Consider the following 23,408-nt stretch of genomic DNA (forward strand, 5'->3'; position numbering starts at 1 on the left):
GGCTATGGGTAGATATTTGTCACCCATAGTCGCCAGATTATTTATGGAGGACTTCGAGGATATGGCACTGAGGACTTCAGCTTTGCAACCAAAGTGCTTGTGGAGGTATGTGGATGATACCTCTTTCGTCTGGCCGCATGGACGTGATGCTCTTAATAGATTTTTGGGCCACTTCAACTGTCTTCATCCCCGTATCAAATTTACTACGCTGGTTGAAAATGATGGGATGCCGCCATTTTTAGACGTTATGGTTTATGAAGAACCAGATGGTATTTTGGGACACAGTATTCACCGAAAGCCGACGCACACAGATTGGTATCTGCATCCTAAGAGTTGTCATCCACTAAACCAACGCAGTGGCTTCCTTAGGACATTGGTACGGAGAGCATATGCCATTTCCGACGAGGACAGCTTAACCCAAGAACTTGGGCATTTGATGGCTGTTTTTAAGGAAAATAGATATTCTGAGAAGGAGATTCGTCGGGCTATGGAGTTTAGAACATCTCCGGAGATGTATGAAGAGGAACATAGATCGGTGACCTTTCTTCATTATGCTGGAGGGTTATCGTTTAAGACTGGACGAATTTTACGGAATTTTAACATTAACAGTGTGTTCCGTCCACCTTCTAAGATTAGGGTACTGCTCGGCTCTGTGAAAGATGATTTTGGGCTTAGGAAACCCGGTGCGTACAAAATTCCGTGTCAATGTGGGAAAGCTTACTTTGGCCGTTCGATTCGCACTGTGCATGAAAGGTGTGTGGAACATCGCCGTCATACGAGGCTACAACAGCCGGAGAAATCGGCAGTAGCAGAACACTGCCTGAATGAGGGATACAGTATTAAATTTGATGAAACTCTGGTGGTAGTCAACATTTCCGGTTTTTGGAACAGTGTCTATAAAGAGGCGATTGAAATTAGGTTGGCTGATAATTTAATCAACAGCGGTTTAGTTGTGGATACGTAACAGACAGAGTTACTTTCGTATTTATTACGTTGGTATGGATTTTGTTTTATCAGGTTCCGGTTTCCTTTCCCCCTCTAGCACTTTCTCTCATGCCCACCATAAAGTAATTTCTATTTATTGCTGCACTTATGATGTGTGAATGTAAATGGTGTGCATGTGTTTTTCTTATGTGTACTATTGTAATTTTTACCTTCTAAATGCAATGTAGAATGATCCGTGTACTGTATTTAATATGGAATGTGTAAAATGCTATTTTAGGTGTGAGAAAGGGTCTGATGCCCCTAATATTGCCAGGTTAAGTAAATTAATTAGTAAAATAAAGTAATACACAGCAACAACGAAATATATTGATCACCTAATTCCAGATGATGTGGCTAAGAGAACTGCTGTGGTAATGAATGAACAGGTAACGACGAGAGCCGAGCGAGATTAGCTGAGCTGTCTCAAGCGCTGCAGTCATGGACTGTTCAGTTGATCCTGGCGGAGGTTCGAGTCCTCCCTCGGGCATGGATTTATGTGTTTGTCCTTAGGATAATTTAGGTTAACTAGTGTGTAAGCTTAGGGACTGATAACCTTAGCAGTTAAGTCCCATAAGATTTCACTCACATTTGAACATTTTTGTAATGGCGAGGATTGTGGATCAAATCTTCTTCCGGAGTTTTAGTTTTAGATTTTTTTGTATTTTCCCTTATCACTTCAAGCCAACGGCTAGAACAACTCTATTGAACTGGCTGGGCTGGTACACTTCATGTTTTTCCAGCTGAATTACAACCTCTTATGACATTCGTCATTAGCAGAACATTTGTCTGTAGCTTTTCCTCCTCATTTTGTACCCTGTGCTGTAAACCTTTTCCACACAAAATTCAAAATACGTTGCAAAAGATACCGTACAACGTTCTAAAACTTTGCTATGTAAAACGCTATCGCAGTGAAAATGTTTTTCCGTTTTTCCTTTTTTTCTCTACAGCAATATCGTGCCACGTCCTTACTCATGGCTCATGTGTTTACTAGAGAGCATGCTTCTTCTGTACATTGCAGAGCAGAACTCAAGGTAACAATGTGAAAACTCACACCTCAGATGTTACACGGAAATTTGAACCTGCGTTTCCTAAAAATTAAAATAAATTATCAAACGCATTCTTCATCGCTGCTTGGTAGAATAGGAAAATAGTCTCAGTACTTTTATCCTCATCACTAACGAGTTGTCGACTTGTTACACCATAATTATATCACATTTGACTGTCAAAATTATAGTTAAGATTACTCGGGGTTATGACAGTGATGTGTATGTCATACAGAACTTACGACACAATTATAATGGGGAACTGACAATAAGTATCGGTTGCAAGAAGATTTTTTTTCATTTTAAATGTCTCTAAGAAATTAGTTTTCTAATAATTATTTTAAAAAATTTTACCCAGAAAATTAAGGACATTGTATTTTTTCGTACAAGATTAACTAGTCATGTATGTATTGACTTTACAGTTATTTCGTCTTTCTGTCTATCTTACCTGTGCAAAGATATGCCACTTTACATCATATGGATGTTTTTCAAAAATTACCCGTTCACTAGCTCTTGAATGCTGGAGGGAACAAAAACAGTTTCAACCTTTCCTTCAATGAAACTGGAGAGATAGAGCGAATAATATCTTGAAAAAATACGAGACAATGTTTGTTTTCTTTTTCTTCGTGACAAGGCGTTATACGAAGACATATAGACCTGAGAGCTAGTTATACTACTGTTTCACTGCTTCCACAGCGCTCTCACACACTAGAGCACCTGTTGCAACTGTTGATTTATCATTATTTAATTTGGGCTACCTGAATGTACGGCTTCTCATTCCCATCGACATTTGCGAACGAGCAATAAGTGCTATGTCCCACTGGCAGGGGGAAGTGGGGGAGAGGGAGAGGAGGAACTAAAGGTAGGAGGGAATGCTTGTATTTAAAGTCGTGTCGAGGTACATCACCGGCTCACAATGACACCGATGTGAAATGCCTATGCCCTTTTTGATTGATACGTTATTACGTTCACTTAAGGAAAATGAGGAAAGCTACAGCATACCGATACCAGAACGGGCAGACGTGTATTCACTGCCACTTCTTTTAAATATAACTGCAGTATCCAAACAGTGCATGTCTATAGAAAAAATTATATATTCGCTGAACTGATTTCATGCATCGCTATTTGAGCCAGAGTAGTTGGAAAACTGTTTACCTTAAGGGTAAGCCGGCCGCGGTAGTCTAGCGGTTCTGGCGCTGCAGTCCGGAACCGCGGGACTGCTACGGTCGCAGGTTCGAATCCTGCCTCGGGCATGGGTGTGTGTGATGTCCTTAGGTTAGTTAGGTTTAAGTAGTTCTAAGTTCTAGGGGACTTATGACCTAAGATGTTGAGTCCCATAGTGTTCAGAGCCATTTGAACCATTTTGAACATTAAGGGTAAATAGGAATGATCTTCAGACTGCGCACTCCGTGGTTTGCATTGTTAGTCGTATTAGTGTCATTTCTTGCCGCTAGGCACCGATACTGGTACAGCGCATTCCTGGTTCAGGCTGTAAAGACGCGCTTAGTGCATAAATTAGAAAATAGTATAATACAAGGCTATTACACTTTACTTAGTAAAATAAATGGCAGTGAATTAAATTTGTTTAATCAAGAACTGGGTAGTTACGAAGTGAGAAATTAGCAGGCTCTACGTAACGAGAAATAAGTTTTATTGTGCACAGGGATTCCAAAAGGTCATCAAGAATTTTCTCGAAAATGAGATTTTCTCACTGGAATAACTAATAAATTAAGATCACATTTTAGGTGATGTATACATTTTTCGAACGGAGCTAGGTTGTGCAATAATTAGCACGGCAGAATCACATTCCGTAAGACGACGGTTCAAATCCGCGTCCGACTCTCCAGATTTCGGTTTTCCGTGATTTTCTAAATCGTTCTAGGCAAATTGAGGGATGGTTGCTTTGAAAGAGAACGACCGATTTCCCTCACCATCCTTCAAAGGCAAGTCGAACTTCTGCTATATCAGTAATGACCTGGTTATCGATTGGATGGTAAATCCTAATCTTGCTGCCTTCTTCCTACACTCGGTGCAAACGGAAAAATCGGGCGAAGAATTGCTACATTGTATTTTGGGAAGAGTTACATTTTAAGATTCGAATATTCAGGCCCACGAAAATTATGAATATTAATAACTTTTGAATATTAAGTTTTAAGACATAGTAAAATGCTTCTTTCAAAGACGAGAATAAGTTTTTTTCAAATGAGTTATGTCAAACGTACAACAAACAAATTTACCGGTGAAGAATTTTAGTGTACCCGTGGTTTAGGGGTATGTTAAATTACTAATTACCTTGAAATAAAAGATTGCTGTATGAAACAAATATCGTACTGTCATCAAAAATCGGTAATCTATACTGTGATTAAAAATGTTCTGCGAGTCAATTCGAAAATAATAAGTTTTTTACTTTGTAACGCTAGACGCACTGCTACAAAAAATTTGTACACCCGTTTAGAGGTTTAGAATCCACTCAATTCATTGTCGCAACAGTGTATATGGAGTACATGAAATGATTAAATTCACAAATCCATAGCACAAACGGTTCTGAGGTACCACGTATCGAGCCATGGTGAAACACCCATGTTAGCACTTCGTGTAGCCTCCGCAGGCGGTAATTCAGGAAGTTACTCTGGAATCCAGTCGATTACACAAACGGCGAATATTGTTCAAATGGTTCAAATGGCTCTGAGCACTATGGGACTCAACTGCTGTGGTCATAAGTCCCCTAGAACTTAGAACTACTTAAACCTAACTAACCTAAAGACAGCACACAACACCCAGCCATCACGAGGCAGAGAAAATCCCTGACCCCGGGCGAATATTGTCCTGAGATATGTTATGCCACGCCTACTCCACCCGTTCTCGTGATTCTGTAACAATTGTTGGTCGACGAGTCATTTCTCGTCCCATCATATCCCACACATGCTCCATTGGAGACAAGACCGGAGATCGTGCTGGCCAGGGAAGTCGCATCACGTCTTGTAAAGCACGCTGAGTTTCACCATAGTGTATGGGGGAGCACTAGCCTCTTCGAACAAAACAGCACCTTCCAGCTACAACAACGGCAAATAACAGATATAACGACATTCTGCACTTATCGAGCGCTGGTTAGCGTCCCCTCCAGGAACACCGAAGGTGAACTAGAGCTGGAGCTTATCGCACCCTAGACCGTAAGGCCTGGGTTGGGTTCAAAAATGGCTCTGAGCACTATGGGACTTAACATCTGTGGTCATCAGTCCCCTAGAACTTAGAACTACTTAAACCTAACTAACCTAAGGACATCACACACATCCATGCCCGAGGCAGGATTCGAACCTGCGGCCGTAGCAGGCGCGCGGTTCCGGACTGCGCGCCTAGAACCGCTGGACCACCGCGGCCGGCCGCCTGCGTTGGGGCCGGTATATCTTGGATGAATGCATTCTACGAGGCAGTGCCGACCAGGTCTACGTCGTAGGCGCTAGAAAGAATCTGCTTTTGTCGCTGAGGACCACGCCTTAACATTCCGTCGTCCAAGGAACCCCTGACGGCACCAGTCGAGCCGTGCACGTCGATTCTGTGGCGTGAGTGGAAGACGCGTTAGAGGTGTGCGTGCCCTTAGACTGACTGCTAATAACTGGTTCGCCACCATGTTGCTGTGGTGGCCGTACGGTCTGCCTCTTCTGCCCTTAAAATACGACGATCTTGTAGGTCATCTGTGTTGCTTGGACATCCAGAACCTCGTCTACTGACAGCAGCATCGTTGCTCAACTGACGTAGCACGTTCGAGTTGTGTGGCAATTCTTCGAAAGGACCATCCCGCCATTCGGAAGGCCAAAATTTTACCCCTTTCAGTCTTGCTTTGTTGGTTATAAGAAGCACGAGGGCCTTCCGTCGCATGGTTGTCTGATTGCTTCACACGTTTGCGCCACACTGAGCCTTCTGGTTGGGAGAATTCCCTATTAAAGGGTAGACACAGATAGCTCACTGGTACCTGTACCACTATGCCATTTGTTGCCAGACGACGCTTGAACCCCCACCATTACCTCTACTACCCGCAAGGTGGCATACGTGTCATCGGATCAAAATCTAAGTCGTCTTGCCAGGACTACTACTTTTTTCAAAAATGGCTCTGAGCACTATGGGACTTAACATCTATGGTCATCAGTCCCCTAGAACTTAGAACTACGTAAACCTAACTAACCTAAGGACGCACACAACACCCAGCCATCACGAGGCAGAGAAAATCCCTGACCCCGCCGGGAATCGAACCCGGGAACCCTGGCGTGGGAAGCGAGAACGCTACCGCACGACCACGACATGCGGGCTACTACTTTTTTTCCGGCCACATATGTGCGCAATGTGCACTACCAACGAAAAGAGATGAGAACAGAATGTTGATGATGATGATGACGATGACGAGGTCCCATACTCGGAGGAGCTTAGGGGACGATGCGGGACATCTGCACCGCCGTATCAGGCAAGGTCCTAGCGGAGGTGGTTCACCATTGCCTTCCTCCGACCGTAATGGGGATGAATGATGATGGTGAGGAAGACACAACAACACCCAGTCGTCTCGAGGCAGGGATAATCCCTGACCCCGACGGGAATCAAACCCGGGAACCCGTGAGCGGGAAGGAAGAACGCTACGGCAAGACCACGAGCTGCGGACCATAACAGAATAGAAAACATTTTAAAAGCAGGAGTGGTATAACAATAAGTAATGGTATCCAACCTTGCTCTGTTACACACTTGCCTTGTCTAACACTGTTTGCACTTGATCATTCTATTTCCCATCACTTCTTAGTATTAGCCCTACATACGTGTACTACTTTCTCCACTAACCTTGTAATCAGGTAACAAACAGATTTTCTCTTTGTAATAGGCGTTCTATTACAGTTATCCACATGTAAGCGTGGCTGCTATTCATTATACCACGCGTTTTCTTTCAGTATCTAACGATCATGATACGACGATACTCTCCTTTACAAAGCTGTATTGTCAGTGTGGAAATTTGCAGCGCTGCTGACTATATCTGGAACTGATGATGTAAACTGAAAATATTAGACATCGTATTACGCTTCCTTGGTTCGTACCCATTGCTTCTTTCGTTTCTGTTCAGAAAGTCACTTTAAGTTATATGATGGTCAGTACCTTTAGCACTACTCCCATCTCCTACTGTCCCTATTTTTTAGAGGGTGAGTCAAATGAAAACCTTAAATTTATAATAACAAATCGAAATTTCGCCCCGTTATCTGTAAGTTGGTAAGCCTGCTACAAACAGCGTGCAGAATGGCCTGCAAGTGGCAGCATAGTGCAGATGCACACATACCGTCGCAGTATTAGTATAAAGATAGACGCACCACTTGGGTCTTGCACCAGAGAAGACGGGCGTTCTTTTGTTCGGTTTTTTCGTAGTGAAGGTGTGAAACCTATAGAAATTCATATGCGAATGAAGGTTCAGTACGTTGATGAATGTCTGTCACAGCAGCAAGTCTACGAATGGAGTAAGAAGTTCGCAAATGGTGTGACTTCAGTGGAAGATGCTCCTCGTCCAGGTCAGGCACAGCGAGTTGTCACTCCACAGAACATTGCTCCAGTTGAAGCCATAGTGAAGGAAAAACGCCGAGTGTCACTGAATGACATTGCAGCATGTTTATAGATTACTGATGGGTCAGCACACCACATTGTGCATAATGTGCTCCAGTTTCACAAAGTGTCTGCAAGAAGGGTGCCACGGCAGCTGACTTCTGAAATTAGAGAACGACGTGTTGACGCTCGTGAAGAACTACTTCGGCGCTTTGAACGAGTAGGTGACGCTTCCTTGAAAGAATTGTTACTGGGAACGAAACCTGGGGTCACTTCCACCAACCGGAAACGAAGAGAGTAAGCAGGGGATAGCGCCATTCCTCATCACCAAGTGATTTCCATATGTTTGGACCACTCAGAAACGCAATGGAAGGAAAAACAATTCCTTTCTGATGAAGAGGTGCGCCACGCGGTGCATGGTGGTTGCGCGGACTACCAAAAGAATTTTTTCTAAAAGAATTTATGCACTTTGTAAGCGCTGGAGGGCTTACATTGAACGTGGTGGAGATTATGTTGAAAAGTGATACAGCTTTGTATCACTTCTGCAAAATAAATAATATTTGAAAAAAATTGAGGTTTTCATTTGACTCACCCTCGTAATACCTTATTGTCAATGTTGGTAGCTCTGTCTTTCGCGCTGCTATTCGGGTAGCGCACACGTGGACTTGAATTATTAATTAAGGCTCTCGTCTGGAGTCCATTCCGCGGCTCTCCTCGCTGGGCCAGACAGGTTGCTGGATACCTACAGGCGCAGAGCTTGATACTTCTGAAAAAGAGATGAGGGGGGAGAGAGCCGGCGTGCACCGCTGCTGCATTTTCCACGAGGACTGCTGCATTGTTTTCGTCTCTGCAGCGCCCGGTCCCCTCGCAACAGAAGTGCATGAAATACGCGCCTGTCCCAGCGTAATGCACGACGCGGGCGACTGCGGCTGGAAGTATATGTGGGTAATATAAGGGGGGAAACCACAATGCCTGCTGTCTTCGCGGAGAATCATTGCACAAAAAGTGGTGCTCAGCGGCACCATGCGGAACGCCTATTCTACCGTTCCTTTTTCGTGTTCCACCTTTACCGGAAAATTACCATTTAATCCCACTGAAACCACTGGGTACTGCCGTTCCTTCATCTTTTTATCTACTGTATACTAAAGTCAGTAAGCAAATTTTCGAGAAATATTTCAACCAATGGTACAACCACCTGCAATGGACAACAATCATGACAGGTTCCTTTGACAACATAGTCGTAATTAGCGAAAGAGAAACTTAACTGAATAGTGAGCCTAATGAAATGAGGCGAGTATTGGTTGACGGCTACAATACGCACTCAGACAAAAGGAGTATTGGGGAGGTGTGTGAGCAGTAGCTAGACGTGCTGGTTGGTAAATTCGGAACTTGTAGAAGAGAATACCGCGGCTGCTACGGTCGCAGGCTCGAATCCGGCCTCAGGCATGGATGTGTGTGATGTCCACAGATTTGAAGTGCCATATTGCTTAGAGCCATTTTAACCATTTGAAGAGACTACCGAAGCGATGAAAGAATGTTGCTCTCTATACTGAATTTTCAGCTACATTAATCCCACTCTTAACCATAATATAGCGCAGATCCTTTGAACAACGGTGTACCTAGCGGTTCCAAGAAAGCACAAGTCAGACTGTTCAGGAAGACGGTTAGCAGAAGTGATCCACACAACTATCCTCCAATCTCGTAGACGTCCATCTGTTGTAGAAGCATAGAACGAATTGTGAGTCCAGACATAATGTGATATCTCGAACAGAAATTCCACCTCCATTGTGTCCAGTATGGATTCCTAAAACATCGGACGTGGCGTGTTACCGTGGGTGGAGAGTCCTGAAAAGGAATAGAATTCTAAGTTGGAAGTGGAGGTAACTTCAGCGCATCTCAGGCATGGATACTGAGACCATTTCAGTTCATGTCTATATTAGTGATCTGGCTGAAAATATTATCCATCACAAAGTACTGCGTCGAAAAAGCGGCACAAATATCGAGTGAAGTTTTGGTAAGATTTGAATGTGGAGCAAATATTGACAACTCGGTTTAAACGTACAGAAACTTAAAATTTTGCAGTGCACTAAAAGCATAAAAGTAGTACCATATCACTGTAATATAAGTACGTAATAACTGGACTCACAAGTGAACGGTATAGTCTGACATGTCGAAACCTACCGTGAAAATTTTTACACAGGAAGAATACACAGAAGGAACAAAATGTTAAAATTTTATCTGCCAAGACACACTGAAAGTGTCTTGAAAACAACGTTTTAAATTGCAAAATTCGTAGCTTGCCAGGGGGCTGGAAGAATATTAATCCTTACCGTAGCAATTAGCAGACAGTGCGAGCCCAACACAGCAGGCACCTGGGTTTGGCTGGCGGCGCATAGGTAAGCAGATAACACGGCACACTGCGGTTGTGATTCGTAAAGTGGATATTAGTTAGTGTTGATAGCTTCTCCGGCGCCACTGTTCACAGGCACTATTCGCTGGAAATTGTAGCTCATTCAGTATCCATAATAATTAGCTATTTCCTTAGCGCTATCGCTAAGTGGTGACACTGGTGATAAAACTCTGTCATTTTTCTGTGTTTTACGTCATATATGCTCACAGGTATGAATGAGTCACACAAATGGTGATAAATCTGTAATGGGAGATGTTTGAAGATAGACGCCACTTCTCCGACAAAATTCTCGTCATAGATTTTCAGTAACGGGTATTAAATGAAGAATCTAGAAATAAATTCCATTCCTTCGACCTACCTTCCAGTACTGACTGAGAACAAGATTATGCTAATTAGCAGACGCACGTAGGCAGTAATGTGGCCATTCTTCCAGCACTCTATAAGCTGTTGCATCGACAAGGAACCTATAGAGGATAATTCAGTTACCCATAGTGATCGATTCTATCCACCTGCAACGCCTTCAAAACCGTGAAACGAGATTTTTATGTCCTGTCGCTCGCTTGTTGTAAACATCCCTACAGAAAAAAAATGAACAAGATCTTTTTGCAGGAAATTTAATCCAGTTAAATTTCATACTGGGATACGTTTCCTCTGGAGGAAACGGTTTTCGAAGTATTCAAGAAAAATATGTTTAAAGACCTACTCTATACGTCTTTCTTGAATAGTTCTAAAGCTAATGTCTCAAGAGGAATCGTATCCCACTAAATTAAATTTTCTACCAAAAGGTGCCTCTTATTCTCTTCTGCAGGACTAATAGCTTCGTATAGCGAGCGAGAAAATATGAAAATCTTGCATGTGGTATTTGAAGCATTGTGCGTTCCATAAAACTCAGCGGTACGGCAGCTGAATCACTTTGTGTATACAGTACAGCACAGTACAGTATACAGTACAGTACAATGCTATCTCCCTTACACCATGCGCTTCATATTGGTTTTCAGGGTATGATGTAGATGTAGATATATGAAGCAGAACAGGGGAACAAAGATGATTACAGAAATTCATAGCGGATAGGATCTCACAAGTAAAAGAGCTTTCTGTGAAGAGAAACAGCTATTTCTTCTTTGCATTAGCTTTTATCCTGTCTCAGAAATGGCCACCCTTGTAATCAGTTTTGACTATTTCATTAATATAACTCAGGACACAAAGAAATGAGTGACATGATATGCTAGTTACCATTGATTTAAATTAGTGGGGTGAACTGAAAATTTGTGCCAAACCAGGACTCGAACCAATGTCTCCCGCTTATTAGGCATATGCGCTGACCACTGCACCGTCCAGACACAGTGCTCAGGGCAACTGCATGGACTACTCTAGCTCGCATCCCATCAGAGCCAAATTCCCAACTTATTCACAAACTACAAATGTAGCGCCCCTTGCCCATTACTCTCATTTTTCGCGGCATTTCCCCGATTCCCGTAAGTATTCGAACGTAGTATGCATCTGCACTGAAATGGTGACATGTCCGAAACAGTTGACATGATCGTGCAGAAATTATGAATCAAGACACAAAGAAAGGACTGATATTAATCGCTAGTTAACACTGATATAAATCAATGAGATGAGCTGAAAATTTGTGTCAGAGCAGGATTCGAACACTAAGGCCTGCTAGGGTAGTCCAATGTAATAAACAACCGAACATAACAGAACTCTGTTGCGATTATTGAAACGTAGCAGTATCATTTCCGATAATTAAGATGTAGACTAAATCTTAATATTTAGTTTTTTTTTGAGATATATACTGAACAGCCGGCCGGATTGGCCGAGCGGTTCTAGGCGCTACAGTCTGGAACCGCGAGACCGTTACGGTCGCAGGTTCGAATCCTGCCACGGGCATGGATGTCCTTAGGTTAGTTAGGTTTAACTAGTTCTAAGTTCTAGGGGACTGATGACCTCAGAAGGTAATTCCCATAGCGCTCAGAGCCATTTGAACCATTATACTGCACAAAAAAAAAAAAACTCAGAAAGGCAGATAAAGACATACAGCAGCTAAGAAGTGTCTCGTGCCTCTCTTATTTTTCGAAATGAACGTTGAAATTAACAGCAACATTGACCGTAGAAATGTGGTAATTGTATTACACACTTTATTTTCGAAGACCGAATTATCTGCCGTACAAATAAAGCATTTCACAAGCAGCTCAAGGTGGCAATATGACAATCTTCAAATAATTATTTACTACGTCCCATTGAATGGCTATGACACTATTGTTAACAGCATTGGAGAGGCCATTCAGCTGCATTGCTTTCGAAGTTTCTTTTATATGACAAGATACATAGAGTATTGACACTGTTACACTACATTAATTGTGAAATTGCATTATCACATATAATTCTTACATTATCGTGGATAGTCCAAAGTAATTAAGACAGACAGACGATATTCTTGCCATGTTAAGTGCTTGACGAGACAGTTAATGTATACAGCTTAGTATTTTATCAGCAGTACGCATGTGTCGTGTATTTGCTTGAACGGTTGGAAATTCAATTATGCCGCGGATAATTTACGACAGTTGTCCGCCATCTGGTTGTAGTTGACAGGAAACCGGAGAAGGCTGCGACAGGGCGTTCAGTAGTTCACATTACAGATATTATATATTTGCATAGAGAGATTACCTAACGTAACATGTTTTCATGATAGTTGTTCAAGAATTATAGTTCGGAAAAAAATGGTTCAAATAGCTGTGAGCACTATGGGACTTAACATCTGTGGTCATCAGTCCCCTAGAACTTAGAACTCCTTAAACCTAACTCACCTAAGGGCAGCACACACATCCATGGGAGGCAGGGTTAGACCCAGTGACCGTAGCAGTCTCGCAGTTCCGGACTGAAGCGCCTAGAACCGCTCGGCCACAGTGACCGGCTATAGTTCGGAAACAAACTGTGATTTAAGTGTAGTTCATCATTTCAAATGTTCTCATAGATATCGTATCATCACGCTGGCACTACATATGAGAGGTTAGAGTCAATAAACTATCGTGCTTGCTTGATAAAATTAAAATGAAAGTTTATCAGAGGTTGTGTAATGGCAGTGGTTGCAGGTTTCGGAAGACGATGACCTAGAACTGCGGTCCCAAGGATTTCTTTCAGTGGACACCTTTGGCTGAAGTAGGAGCCATGTGAATGATCAGGTTCTTGATAGGAAAGATTATCATTCTTTGTTGCTCAGTACAGCCTCATACAGCACTATATCATCGGATGACATGAAGCAATGGTACAGTATGACCTGTACAGGTTATACTGAAACAGACTTCGATTAGGGTACAAATATTTCTTTCTTTCAATCAATATAAATAATGTTATAAGTTCACGACATGTTAAATAGTTTCGTGCTATACTTGGGGGAAGCGGGGTATGATCTATTTCATTCTTAACTTCAGATGTGTCAATCTTCATTTTGTATGTAGCGTCCAACTACCAAAGTTCGTGATGAACAAGTTCCAGCAGTTAAAGTCGCTCCTTCAATTAATGCCTGAAACATTTACATCCTTAGCGTACCTGACGGGAAAGTCTTCTTGTTTTCATAACACATATTTCAGTTTAACAACGACAGCGTGCCAGATCCTGTACGTCGAAACTGTGCGCATCTCAGTGTGAGCGTTGTGAAGTGTGCAAAGAGATGATACATCCCACACCTTTATAATTCCATCATCAATGTGCACCATACCAGCACCAGACGACTCATTACCAACTCATCTATGGTCAGTGTTACCCTCTGTAATAGGGTGTACATTGGCAGTTTCAGTTTCCAGCACACAATAACATGCCCTGACACCACCATTATCCTCGATAAGTTCATCACTGTCTATAGTTCATCACATATTCAGTATAGTAAGAGTCTAGCTTTTAAGAAGCAGGCTCACATCATCATAGGCTGATAGTTTAACATTTACGATCTATGATGTTGTCTTCCGCTATATGTGGAAGGCCTGGCACAATGAAAGACTTAGCACAATGAAAAGTATATAAGGAGTTACTGTGATGGCTGTACTAGTGTCTTGATGTTCACTGCTTCACACCAGCACGTCAATTCTGTAGAAGGAAAGTGCATTTACATTACGTTCAAGTATTATACCACACTTACTTGAAGTAGTAAGTATTCTCATTAGGCTCACAGGTTGACGCATTATTACCCACTTATATTTTATGCCACAGCGTACTGTCTATGCAGCATTAAATTTAACACCACAGCATTTGTCTTCAAATTTTCTTACAGCTACTATTTACACAATTGAGTACACCAATTAATACCTTAAATATTCTAGACAGTACAATTCCTAGCAAGTAATACATGCTATGTACACGGTCTGCTCGTGGGAGATACACTCACTTAAATTTCACTAATTTAAATTTTCTTCCTTAAGTGAGTATCTAATTATTAATGGCAGTGAAATCCTAATATTTCTCCCGTCTATATAGTCTATTCCTCATCCAGGGTTATATCTTGCACAGACAGCACTGGTTAATCCAGTTACAAATTACAATTAACAATTACATAAATTACAAGATATGGCATATGACAGAGATAAGTTTATTCATTAACGTAAATATGTCTTCAGCTTATGGTCGGTGTACAACCCCTACATCTTATTCATTTTATTGTGCAGTATGACACGAAACAACTTTTCTCATGAGGAAGTTGCCATTTGCAGAGTTTCTTTAAAAGACATGATGATTTCAGGTGAGATTTCAGTACATTATATTCTTCTTTCTGGTATTTCTGTACTCATCGTAATCTTCTCTCATAACAGAGTTTTCTCAGGCTTGTTTGCTCAATGGGTGCAAACACAATTTTTCTTTCCTTTTCTTTCCAGTAATATGGGTCTCCTTGTGAGGAATAAGACATTCATTTTTCTCCTTCGCGCTAGTTATGACTTCAGCTCATATTATTTATGTATTATACTCGGATGATGGCAGATTGTTCATTAGCTGTTCAAAATTTCTACGTACTCTAGCTGTCTGGCATCATTAGTATGTGCATACGTTCTGATGAATTCGTCGAATACTCAAAAGATATGGCTGTTCGAATTTTCTTCTGAATGGCAGCATGATATTAGTATTCGTTTAATGTCACGCTCGTGTAAAAATGTTTTCCACGTGTGACTGGTTAAATTTTGAAGCATTCTCTAACAGCAAGGCTGCTGACTTGGAAATGGTTGGTACATAACTGTTAAATACTTTTTAATAATGGGGCCTGCTGCAGTAGGCTTCATATCATGACAGCATTTCTCTGCAGGCTTTACTTTTTGACATATAAAACATGTTTTAAGAGCTCTTGTATGTGTCTTCTGAGGTTTGGAAAACAGCAATATAATCTGGTCTTACTAGTAGTCTTAGATGCACCATGGTGACCCCAGGCACGTTAATGCATTCTCACGTGTAGTTTGGATTCCTGCGCGCCATATGACATATCGTGTAAGCACCTATAAAACAGAACATCATTCTGCAATTGTTAATGTTGTTTTACCATATCTGGTGGACTAAGCGTAAATAGTGATTTAAATCTGAACCAATGTGGGTCACCATTCTGAAGTTGTGCCAAGTCTTTGCACATGTCTAAGCAGTACTGGCGGTAATTGTTATGCTTTATGAGTAAAACACAGCAGTCATTAGATTGCTTAATAAGCAATATGGGCCTACAACAGGCTAGTCATGCTGCAGCATTTGCTACAGTGTTATCTTTATCTGAAATGTGAATGATGTCGTAATTGTATTTTGTAGACAAAAGTGCTAAGTCTGATGAAATTTGCAACTCAACAAAAATCTCAACATTTGATGATCACAGTAAACCTGAATTATCTTTCCTTAAATGGAGTAATTAAATATTTTTAAACGCCCATACTACCACCAATGTTTCCAGCTGTGTGCTGGAGTATGCAAACTCAGACTTACGAAATTAAAACCCAAATATTCAGCTTTCCAGCTTCTTCACTCACTTGAGACTGGCGGGGTCCCAAGACCAGAAAATTACGCATCGGTGGCGAAACAAGAATATTTAATCATGTCAGGGTGATATAAAATATTTGAAATAATTATGATAACTTCTATCACATCAAAATCTCTTTTGCACCCACATGGCGCATTTCCCTTCAACAGACCTAAGAAAAGTGCTATTTAATAGTTGAGTTGGCACTAATCTTCTAAAAAATAAACATAAAACCAAATAATATCTCTTTTACTGCTGGGATAAGGGAAATGCTTTATTGGACTGGTTTTGTGAGGGTCTGGTACGATTCCTCTAGATGATATTATGTGCCAAGGAAATTTAATTTTGTCCCTTACAAACTTCGACTTCTGTAAGTTGGCAGTTACCCTGTTTCAGAAAATTGCTCCAGCATCTTTACTAGCGATCTACACGTTCTCTCCAGTAGGTAGTGACTGAATATATTGTCAACATATAACGTAATCCTGTCAAGTACTTGGGGTCATAACACGGTGTCTAGTTCAGTTATAAAGAAATTCAAAGTCATATTTACACCAAATGCTAGCACACAAAATTAGTAGCTTCTTCCCCCAAAGATAAAGGCTGCGAACTGTCTAGATTCCTTAGTAAGACTCACCTGTTAGTAGGAACTTCTTTAAGCGATGTTAGTAAGCCCTCTGACTCTGTGAAATTTCGGTAACTGTTCATCTAAGTTTGCCTGCGCTCTTACAGGAATAATATTCTTATTAATGGCCCTCGCATACAAAACTAAATGAACACTTCGAAATGGTTGGGCTGCAGCCAACAGTAGACTACAGTAAGGTGACACAGATGGCTCAGCTATTCCCCATTTTGGTTAATTTCTTTAGTGACAGCTGATCTCTTGGACGAAGGGTTGGAATACAGGTTGCGTCAATAGCTCTCATGAAGATCGACTTTCATGTCCTACCAGCAAATTTTGATAACACCAGGCTTACTTCCAAACACACGTACATTCTTCCATAATAGATCTCTTAGTTTGCTTGCTGCAGTATACTGGCAGTAGTTGACTGAGCAATATTACCTTTCACCAAATCTGCAGTATCTTCAACCTGACCACTGAGTGAGCGTGTCTTATGTAGTGTTACCTTGAGAGCCTGTTACTATTTACCGTGCTCCAATTGTGTTTTTATTAAATCTACGACAACCTTCTGGCTATTGATGTACGTAAAACACTTCTCTGCACAAAAGTAATTTGCTGAGTTGTTCTCTCACAGAAAATCAATGCTTGGAACGCATTCGACCATTAATCCCCTTAATCAGAAATGCGCGTTCTATTACACCATTTCCCACTTTGATATACACCTGTATCTGAAGCTTGAAATTACGCGATTTCACGCCAAGAGCTCGGGGAATTCTACAATTGTGTGCTGGATATGTGGGTATTTTGCTGATCTTAGGGATGTTATTGAATGAATTAGACCATAAAGCGCTCACCATAGCACCTGTGTATGACTCGAACATAGTCAGTATTCCACTCACTATGAACAAATTGAGGCCTGTACAATAGCTTACTCCGAACACTGCATTTGGGATTATGAATGAAAATGCGCAAAGTGTCCAAATACAAATACCACTACAAATACAAATCTGAGTTACAATACGCTATTCATAATTTTATTATTGACATTGCCCTTCTGCTGTAGTTTTTTGCCTGCTATGTCTCGTAGTGTTAATTGCACATTGCTTGGTTCGGCTTATGGAATCTATTGTTCTGCCAGAATTTGTGGTGGACTCTATGTGTTTCATATTGTGTTATCACATGTTGGGGTTCGCAGTTTGCCTGTTTCCGCTCTTCTGTCATTCAGGCGTCGGCTGAGTGAAAGTCATTCCTTGTAGAGTTGTGTTTTTCTCTGAGAATTTGGCGTCTCATTTCATAGGACTTTGTGTTGGGCAGGAGCATCTGCCTTGTAATGTCCTCTGTGAAGACGGTTTCTAGCATTAAGAGTAAGCTATTCTTGAAAGCTCTTTCTTCTCGACGCCCCTGGATTCGTTTCATATGGTGGAATTTGACTTTCTCTAGTATTACTAGGTCACTGAATTTTAGTTACGTGGATCCAGTAAGTTTTTTTTCGGTGCTATGACTGTTTTAAACACTGTCAACACCATTTTCATTGAGATTTTTTGATGCTGTTGTATGTTGTGGTTTGCTTTTATTGCTGATGCTGTTCTTTCTTTCACACGGTTGTTAATTGATGTAAGTGTTGTTTGCAGAGTGACCCCGAGATGTTTGTATTTTGGTACTATTTGTAAAGGTTTGTTTTCAATGGCCAACGTGTTTGGCTGAGAGTTAACAACCTAAAAATCATCTGTCTGGTTTTGCTATGGTATATTTGTAGATTATTTTCCGCAGCCCATCACGTAAGTATTTTTAATACGTTTTGTAGCTTTTCTTTGTCTTCTGAACTCATTACGATATCATACACATAAAATATGAGTGCCGCTGAGCTATCCATGATGATCTTCCCGACGTCTGCGTTCATGATGTTGAACAGTGTTGGACTGATCGTGTCTCCTCCTGGCCTTCTATTTGTTTCTGTTTGATACTTAGATACGGTGATATATTTCTATGTAATTATATTCTCGGATGTCTAAAAGTACTTTCGTTACTTGGTGTGCGTCACCCATTAACAGGCGAATTTTTGGATGAGTGTTTTTCTGTTAATAGTGTCGAGGGCTTTGCTGTGGTCTATAAAGATTAGTGAGTCCTGCGATTGCTATTAAGTAGTTCCCTCTATGTATGGTGCTTCTTCCCTTTCAAAACCAAATCCATTTTCTGGCATTTGAGCATCTACTTGAAAGGTAATCCCACTAGCTTATATCCCCATGAAAATTTTTGAAACTTAAATATTCGAGCCCTATGCCTCTTTATGAGTCCAGGTTGCCGATTACTCCTTTCCCATGGAAAAGGATATTTATCATTGATACACTACTGGCCATTAAAATTGCTACACCACACAGATGACGTACTACAGACGCGAAATTTAAAAGACAGGACGAAGATACTGTGATATGCAAATGATTAGCTTTTCAGGGCATTCACACATGGTCGGCGCCGGTGGCAACACATACAACGTGCTGACATGAGGAAAGTTTCCAACCAATTTCTCATACACAAACAGCTGTTGACCGGCGTTGCCTGGTGAAACGTTGTTGTGATGCCTCGTGTAAGGAGGAGAAATGAGTACCATCACGTTTCCGACTGTGGTAAAGGTCGGATCGTAGCCTATTGCAATTCCGGTTTATCGTATCGCGACATTGCTGCTCGCGTTGGTCGGGATCCAATGACTGCTAGCAGAATATGGAATCGGATGCTTCAGGAGGGTAATACTGAACGCCGTGCTGGATCCCAACGGCCTCGTATCACTAGCAGTCGAGATGACAGGCATCTTATACGCATGGCTGTAACGGATCGTGTAGATACGTCTCGAATCAACAGATGGGGACGTTTGCAAGACAACAACCATCTGAACGAACAGTTAGACGTTTGCAGCAGCATGGACTATCGGTTCCTGCGTCTACCCTTGACGCTGAATCTCAGACAGGAGCGCCAGCGATGGTGTACTCAGCGACGAACCTGGGTGCACGAACGGCAAAATGTCATTTTTTCGGATGAATCCACGTTCTGTTTACAGCATCATGATGGTCGCATCCGTGTTTGGCGACATCGCGGTGAACGCACATTGGAAGCATGTATTCGTCATCGCCATACTGGTGTATCACCCGGCGTGATGGTATGGGGTGCCATTGGCTACACGTCTCGGTTACCTCTTGTTCACATTGACGGCACTTTGAACAGTGGCCGTTAGATTTCAGATGTGTTACAACCCGTGGCTCTACCCTTCATTCGATTCCTGCGAAACCCTACATTTCAGGAGGATAATGCACGTCCGCAAGTTGCAGGTCCTGTACGGTCCTTTCTGGATAGAGAAAATGTTCGACTGCTGCCCTGGCCAGCACATTCTCAATATCTCCCACCAATTGAAAACGTCTGGTCAATGGTGGCCGAGCAGCAGGCTCGTCACAATACGCCAGTCACTACTCTCGACGAACTGTGGTATCGTGTTGTAGCTGCATGGGCAGCTGTACCTGTACCGACCATCCAAGCTCTGTTTGAGTCAATGCCCAGGCGTATCAAGGCCGTCATTACGGCCAGAGGTGGTTGTTCTGGGTACTGATTTCTCAGGATCTATGCATCCCAATTGCGTGAAAATTTAATAACAAGTCAAATCTAGTATAATATATTTGTCCAATGAATACCCATTTATCATCTGCATTTCTTCTTGGTGCAGAACTTTTAATGGCCAGTAGTGTATTATAAATTGTTTTGCTGTTTTCCCTGGTTCATGCAGCTGGTGAATAGTTCCCACGAGTTGTCTTCCAACATACTATATGGTTCCTTGATGTATTCTGTATATGTGTCACTCAGTCCTGAAGCCTTTTTGCTTTCAGCCTTTGTTATCACTTGGCGTATTTCTTGTCTTGTTGTGTGGGTGTGGCTTTCAATTGTTTAAGTTGTACTGTATTCATAGGCTATTTCCTTGCGTTTGAGGTTTAGGATGCCTTCAGAATTTTTCTCCCATTTCCAACGCTGGTGGTCTTGAGCGCTATAAATCGCCTCTTTCAGCGCGCTCTGCCAATCGTCTAGCCTCTTGTTTTATATGGTCCGCTTTGTTCTTCTGTATAAGTGTTTAGTGTGACTTTCTATGGCTGGCATGGGAGCATATGACAGGTCATATTGTTGCATTGTGCTTTTGACTATGTGTAGTGCTGACAGTGTCTTCTGCCGTTCATAGCGCTTCTTGTCGAACTGTGGTTCCGATTTCCTATCTTTCATTACTGTTTGACAGGATTTCAGAATCATTTTGCATAGCTTCGCTGCTTCATTTACTTGCTGTAGTTTTTCTAGAAGTCTTGTTATTTATGTTTTATACTAGGCTTCCTTTTAACTTCCCTTTCTCTAATTTCCTGGAATATCCTATTTGCCTTTGGCTTGGTTGTTGCTTATATCTTATTTAATTCAAAAGTTGTTGCGACTGGTACATGTTTTCCTTTTAGTCCTGCCGCTGATGTCCTGAGTGCTTTCTGATTAATAGTCTTTATGCCTTCGCCTCTAAGTAAACCAGATCTATTGCTTTGGTTTTATTCGACGTTATGTAGGTTTTCAGGTCGGGTTACTCGATGTGGCTACATCCACTTTCTTCTAGGGTCTCCAGGATCAGGCCTATTTTAGTGTTCCTTGCGTTGAGATAACTTACAAGCATTACGCTTTTGTCGATCTTTGTTTGTGTTAATACGTTTAGAGTGATTTGTGGTTAATTCCTCTCTGATGTCCACATGATCATTAAAACGTAACGAGTTTACTTTACTGTCTAGATTGCTGTCATCCCATCCCTCTGTTAAATCTTTGTGGTCCTAATATAGTGAGAGATGGTTTCTCCATCAGTTAACTTTAAAGGAACTGTGTCGTATAGAAATTCCAAGTAATTCCATGTGATTTACATTTCGGTCAGTGTTTGTGTCATAATACGCTCATGACCTAAATCGGGACAATAGTATCCATCCCAGATTATGTCACGTTCCTTCTCTTTAACATCAAGCGAACCCCGTTCGGGGTGCCGGGTGTGCGACAATGGTGGCGTCAGCGGCTGCGTCGCTAGATTGATGTTATCGTCTTGTGACGTACCGCGACAAAGAGAAGAGATCTATGACGCAGTTGTTGTTGCAGTTATTATTATTATTATTATTTACATTATTTTCAACATCTGTGGGTACCTGAAATTGCTTGTGTTCTGGTATAGTTTCGTCAAACAAAACAGATTGCCATTTCATTGCTTACCCCACCCCATACATCGCAGTTTTAGGTGACATGCCTCTGCCATATAAACCACTACCATACCTTTCATCAGACATGGCGGGACAACAGCACCGGGTGGCAGGTAAGCAAATTTCTGCTTGACCATCATCAGTTCTTGTTGAATACTACCAAATTGCGAAGGTAGGTCTTGTCACCACTTTGGCAGGTCTCTGTCTATCGCTGTTTTAATTTTATTTGGTTCTCTGCTAGTATCTCCCGAAGAGCCTTCAAATGGTTCAAATGGCTCTGAGCACTATGGGACTCAACTGCTGTGGTTATCAGTCCCCTAGAACTTAGAATTACTTAAACCTAACTAACCTAAGGACATCACACACATCCATGCCCGACGCAGGATTCGAACCTGCGGCCGTAGCAGTCGCACGGTTCCGGACTGCGCGCCTAGATCCGCGAGACCACCGCGGCCGGCCCTAAGAGCCTTCTCGTGACCACAATTCACTCACAGTTTGCTGTACAACTCTTGTAGATCTGAATTAATCTTTTATTAATGTGCGTTTAACTAATCGAAATCCATTCATCACAGTCCTAGAAACTTTCCCTTTGTTCGTCGAACTGATGTTTAACCTCATGTTCTGCAGTGAAATTTTCTAACTTTATGTCTAGTTTGGAAACAGTCTGATTCATCTGTACTTGTTAGGTATGGCCTCATATGCTTCTTTCAAACCTGAGACTCCACGTATTATTGTGCCATAATGTGAAGAGAAATTTGTCACATTACCCTTTGTAGCATTCTCCCGCAAAAATAAATTTGATGCTGTAGTGGTATAATTTACTATCTTAGAAGAAATATCGTTACGTATCTCATCATGTTTACTTCTTATTTAATTATATAAAGCTGATGTTTCATATTTAGAACATATTTTAGTACGCATGGTAAGCACTTCATCACGTAAAGCTGTTATTTCAGTCACTTTTGTTGACGTTTGCTTTCATATTCCCGATAAACTGCTAAGTGTTAGGGTAACTGAATCTAACAATAGGATCAATATTTCACCTTTAGCATGCGGATCATTTCAGTGGGCTGAAGCATACGTATTATGTATAGTCGCATCAGTTCTTCACTTTCATTGGCACTGAATTCAGTTTCATGCTGAGTTTCGGAGGCCATCTTAATAACCTTCCCTATTTTTACCATAACGCTTAAAATGATTGGAGTCACTTATGTGAGTCAATTCAAATTAATATCAGTACACATCTAAATATATACATATATGACCCGCAGCTCTTGGTCTTGCTGTCTCTGCATAAAGTGGTCCCGGGTTCGATTCCCGGACGGATTGGGAATTTTCTCTGCCCGGGGACTGAGTGTTTGTGCAGTCCTCATCATTTCATCATTATCATTATCATTTCTGAGTGCCTAGATTGGATTGTGAAAAGAAAATGGACGGTGTAAAACTTGGGACATTGTACGGGCGTTGATGACTGCACAGTTGAGCACCCCACAAACCTAACATCATCATCACATCTAAATGTGCTGAATAGGAATGTTGTCGGCTATGACATTAGTTAGATGCA

The sequence above is a fragment of the Schistocerca serialis genome, chromosome 7 (assembly GCF_023864345.2).
Source record: "Schistocerca serialis cubense isolate TAMUIC-IGC-003099 chromosome 7, iqSchSeri2.2, whole genome shotgun sequence".
Classification (NCBI taxonomy): domain Eukaryota; kingdom Metazoa; phylum Arthropoda; class Insecta; order Orthoptera; family Acrididae; genus Schistocerca; species Schistocerca serialis.